The sequence below is a fragment of the Aquarana catesbeiana genome, linkage group LG13 (genome assembly GCF_042186555.1).
Source record: "Aquarana catesbeiana isolate 2022-GZ linkage group LG13, ASM4218655v1, whole genome shotgun sequence".
Classification (NCBI taxonomy): Eukaryota; Metazoa; Chordata; class Amphibia; order Anura; family Ranidae; genus Aquarana; species Aquarana catesbeiana.
Window position 1 is genome coordinate 172,518,713 of NC_133336.1, and position 5,281 is coordinate 172,523,993.

Sequence of the window (5,281 nt, forward strand, 5' to 3'; positions counted from 1 at the left end):
TGAGAGAGCTCTGGATATGGAGATTGCTCTGGAAGAGTAAGGAAAAGGTTTGCATAGCGTTTGTTTTGTTGGTAATTGGAAGACGCCCTTCACCTGTGAGTTAGCTAAAGTAGGGATCGCCCTCCCTGGGGAAAAGATGGTCCAAACGACAGGTCTTTTCTTAAATATCTGACTAGTAGCCATTTTTCTTTAAAAGGTTGCATAGAAAAAATAAAACAGAACATCAATCCTTGCCATCTAGGCACTAACTAAACATTGCAGGTTACTGATACCTACAGAGACCAACTCGACTCCCCTATCACCCTTGAGGAGATCCCACGGGCCATCTCCTCGCTCCAAGCAGGGAAGAGGCCGGGTCCGGACGGGTTCCCTGCTGAGTTTTACAGAATGTATGCCAAGGAACTAGCACCCAAATTTCACTCTATGCTCCTCGCTGAGAGGGGGCCCTGCCGGCTTCCATGTCTGAGGCGGTGATAGTGGTTATTCCCAAGCTGGGTAAGGACCCTGCAAATCCTTTCGTCCGATCTCTCTGATCGACGTGGACTCCAAATTGCTGGCCAAAATATTGGCGACCCGGTTGAACGGGGTGATTACAGCCCTGGTTCATCCGGATCAATCCGGCTTCATGCCAGGCAGAAGAACAGACATCAATATCCGTAGGCTGTTCACCCACGTTGATCTGGCTGGAGAGGGAGACACAGGAATAGTGGCTGCGCTTGATGCCGAAAAGGCATTCGACTCAGTCGAGTGGCTTTTCCTCTGGGAAGTGCTGGAATGCTTTGGATATGGACCTAGGTTCATCTCCTGGATTCAGCTTCTTTACGGAGACCCGACTGCCTGCGTTAGAGTAAATGGCCTATTGTCAGCCCCATTCAGCCTACATAGGGGTACCAGACAGGGGTGCCCTCTGTCTCCGGGGCTTTTTGCCCTGGCGATGGAGCCCTTGGCAATCCTGATACATCAGGACACGAGAGTGCAAGGCCTTAAGGTTGGGATAATCCAAGAAAAAATCTCGCTTTATGCTGACGATACCTTTTTGTATCTGGCTGACGCGGGAACCTCCCTAAGCTCTGCCCTTGAGATAATTGACCAATTTGGGAAGTACTCTGGAGTTCGCGTTAACTGGGACAAATCAGTCCTGTTCTCCCTCCATCAGTCGGGCCATAGAGCAGTTACTGACACCCCACTCCAATGGGTGGACGAATTTAAGTATCTCGGAGTGATTGTCAGAGGATCCCTTCAGGCATATATGGAAGACAATATCTCTCCCCTACTGACCCGGTTTAGCAAGAAATGCCATCTCTGAAAAACACTTCCCCTGTCCCCGGTGGGGAGGGTAAACCTGCTAAAAATGGTATATCTCCCTATCCCTAAATCCTTCTTTCAAAAATTGGACTCCATTATCTCTACTTTTGTCTGGGCTGGGAAGATCCCAAGACTGGCGAAGCGGACGCTCCAACTCCCCCTATCCCAGAGTGGCTTGGAAATGTCTCACTTCCAGCTCTACTACTGGGCAGCAGTCTTGGTGACGGTCCGGTGGTGGTTTGCCCAGTCCAGAACAGAACCCGGCGGTGACCCTCGAGGTGGCCATCCTGGGATCCTATGCGGCGCTGAGTAATCTACCCTATAGGGGGTCCAGAGCCCATCCCCAGATAACGACTCTAATGTGTACAACCATACAGGTATGGCAAAGGGCTATTTACAAAACGGACTCTGTCATCTCACCCCATACGCCCTTATGGGGCAACCCCATGCTACCTCACCTTTACAAGCTTCCAGACCCCCAGTTATGGGCGGCTAAAGGGATAATCACAATCAAACACATCTACACTGACGGGTCCTTCTACTCCTTTGAGACGCTAAAAGTCAAATATGCTGTTCCAACCTCCATGACGTTTAGATACTACCAGCTCAGACATGCAACTCAGGCCCAGTTTCCCGATCCCCTGACTTTACAGACCGACAGTGTGGAACGACTGCTCATTGCTAAATTCTTGGACAAACCCCTGTCTTCCCTTTACTTTTATCTGTCAGTTGAGCATATGACATCCCTGACTAAAGTATATAATAAGAGGAAGACTGACATCCCAGAGCTGACAGAAGAGAGCTGGGAGGATGTGGTATCTGATTATACTACCAGGATGATCTCAGCAAGGGATTGTTTCATTCAACTTACATTTTTGCACAGAGCATATTACACCCCTGTTAGACTAGCCATTATATACCCAGGGACGAGTACCCTATGCTCCAGGTGTGGCTCATCCCCTGGATCATTTCTTCACATGGTATGGTCCTGTCCGAAACTGCGCCTCTATTGGGAGGGAGTACTGGAGACCCTGGGATCCTTTGGGGACTGGTCTCTTAGACTAAACCCGGCCCTGGCATTGCTTGGTAGTGTGGAAAATGTTGAGGCCTCAAGACATGAAAAATTGTTCTTGTTTTATGCTCTATACTACGCCAGACGAGAGATTCTCCTCAAGTGGAAGCTACCCACCCCTCCCACACATCATATGTGGATTGCCACTATCAACTCTGTCCTGCCATTATATAAGCTAACATATGAGAGTAGAAACTGCTTATCAAAAATTTGATAAGGTCTGGTCTCAATGGATAGATGCACATGGTCAGGCCCCTTAGGGCCCATGGTTACCCTGAGTAATATTACTGGCTCCTGTGGTGCCTCTCGATTATATCTGGATATGCTGTCTTAATAAGTGTCTGTTGTTCCCCCCCCCTCTTTCTCTCCCCCCCTTCTCTCTCTTCCCCCCTCTTTCTCACTTTCCCCCTATTCTCCTTTCTTTTTAAAATCCAGTATTGATGCTATGAATCAGACTGCTTTATTGTTTAAACACTGATAGAAACTGTTAATCACTCAGGAAATTAATTATCAGATGTAACTGACCATCTACTCGACCTATTGTGACCTTATGTACAATGTAATGTCCATATACTGTGTCATTGTCAACTTTAATACTTTTAAATAAAAAAATCTATTTACTGTTAAAAAAACATTGCAGGTTGCTACCTCATAGGTGAAGAACTTCTCCCAATCACCAACAAAACAAACGTTATCATACCTCATACAGAGTTACACAGATGGGAGATTTTGAACAACTTACACAACTCTTTAGTGACTCTGGACATAAAGTGTGTGCCTTGATTCATTAATACCTCTTTTGGTATACTCATGCGAATAAATAACATTAGCCTTAGCTGAGTTATCATGCAAGGGAATGGTATCAGGATAACGTGTGGCATAGTCCAGCAATACCAGTATGTCCTGATGCCTTTTGGTTTGCATGGTACTCCTGCCTCATTCTGGAGAATGAAGGACAAGACATTAAGTCCACATTGCCAATAAGCAGCCGCCTATTTGGACGACGTAGTTATTCACAGCCCAGATTGGGAATCTCTTTTGCCCCGGGTGCAAGCAGTAGTGGATTCTCTTAGGAAAGTTTGTGCATTTCTTGGAATCACAGCATACTGTATACTCAATTTTGCCACCGTTGCAGCCCCACTGACAGATCTGACGAAAGGTAGATACATGGTCATGATGAAGTGGAATCCTTAAAGTGATTGTAAAGCTTTGTTTTTTTTTTTTTTATATTACAAACATGTCATACTTACCTCCCACTGTGCAGCTCGTTTAGCACCGAGTGGCCCGATCCTCGACTTCTGGGGTCCGCCGGCGGCGCTGGTAGCTCCTCCCCGCATTGTATAATCCCCTAACTCTCCCGGGTGTTACCTTGTGGGCACATTCCCAAATCCAGCATTTGCATCCATAGATGCAGAATGTAGGTCTCGGTCCCGGCACCCGCGTCATTGCTGCACTGCTATCAATCTATCCAGTCAAGAGCCGAGACAACAGGCAGAGGGGGAAGAGTGTGTCTCTGGCGTGGGAATTACAGGGCTCAGGTGAGTAAAACGGGGGCTGGTCAGTGACAGAAGTTTTTTCACCCTAATGCATAGGATGCATTAAGGTGAAAAAACACGAGCGTTTACAACCCCTTCAAGGTTTGCATAATGTTTTGTTGTGTTTGTAATTGGGAGAAGCCCTTCACCTGTGATTTAAGTACCCAAAGGGCTCTTTCACATGGACGATCCGTATGTCCGTTTTTCATCCTTCCGTTTTCGGATGAAAAATGGACATACATGTATCCCTATGGAGCGTCGAATGTCAGCGGTGACATGTCCGCTGACATCCGACCCGCTCCGATCCGAAAAGTGTAACGGAGGAAAACCCTACTTTTCCATCCGTGATCAGATCGGTTGACGACGGACTCTACGGTCCGTCATCATCCGATCCCCCATAGGGGAGAGCGGCGCTCTGACAGGTCCGTCGCTGCACAGTGTGCAGCGACGGACCTGTCATTTTCCTGCTCAACGGGGATCGGCGGAGCGATCCTCACTGAGCAAGCGGGTATTCACGGGGCGGATCAATCGCTGATCCGCCCCGTGTGAAAGAGCCCTCGCTGTTTAGTTAGTGCCTGCATGGCAAGGATTTATTTTCTGTTTTGTTTGTGTTCTATGCAACCTTTTAAATAAAGCTGACACACACTTCTTTTAAGCCCTGGTTCATGTTGATGCTACTTTGAAATCGCGCTACTTCACTTGAAGTAGCGCAATTTCAGGTGCTACTTAATAGACATCTGTGTGGCTTCATGCACAGATGTCTATTGAAGTCACAGCTGAAATTGTCAAAAGTAGTGCAGGAACTACTTTTGCAAATCCGTGCTGCGCCGCAAAATTGGTGTCGCACCGATTAGAACAGCGTCATTGCCTCCAATAGGCTGTGACTCATCATGCGATTTGATCTCAAATCGCATGACAAATCGCTCCAATGTGAACCTAGGCTAAATCTGTGTATCTGACTGGATCCCAAACAGAGAAAACAACTTCATTATTCCTGGCTCCAGCAGCCCTGTGCTAAGGATCTGGTTAGATTTAGAGGCCAATGGGGAACCGCACTCCAAGCTCAATTTTCTGATTCCCAATGGGAAAATGCATGTATTCTAGCTCATAAGTGCTTAGTTAGCACACAGTTACAAGAATGCTCTTACAAACTATTGTCACAGTGGTACGAGACACCGGTGAAGTTGAAAAAAAATTGTTCCCACTGAGATGTGGCATGGCTAGGGAAGACATGGTACATATTTAGTGGGATTGTCCTTGAATAACCTTTTTGGATCACAGGATCTGGTCCTCCACATCACAGGAACGAAGGCCATACACGTAACAAATTTTTCTCTTGATTTCCCCATTAACCAGTTGCCGACTGCCG

At 47.1% G+C, this 5,281-nt stretch overlaps 1 protein-coding gene across 1 annotated transcript in view; it reads left to right on the plus strand.

Moving 5' to 3' along the window:
- The window catches only part of ZC3H6 (zinc finger CCCH-type containing 6), a 92,797-nt gene extending 89,788 nt beyond the window's left edge, over positions 1-3,009 (plus strand). Inside the window, exon 13 of the mRNA XM_073608648.1 lies at positions 48-3,009. The gene's annotated coding sequence lies outside the window, so the exon portion shown is untranslated. The remainder of the gene's footprint in view (positions 1-47) is intronic.
- Positions 3,010-5,281: the final 2,272 nt, after the last annotated feature.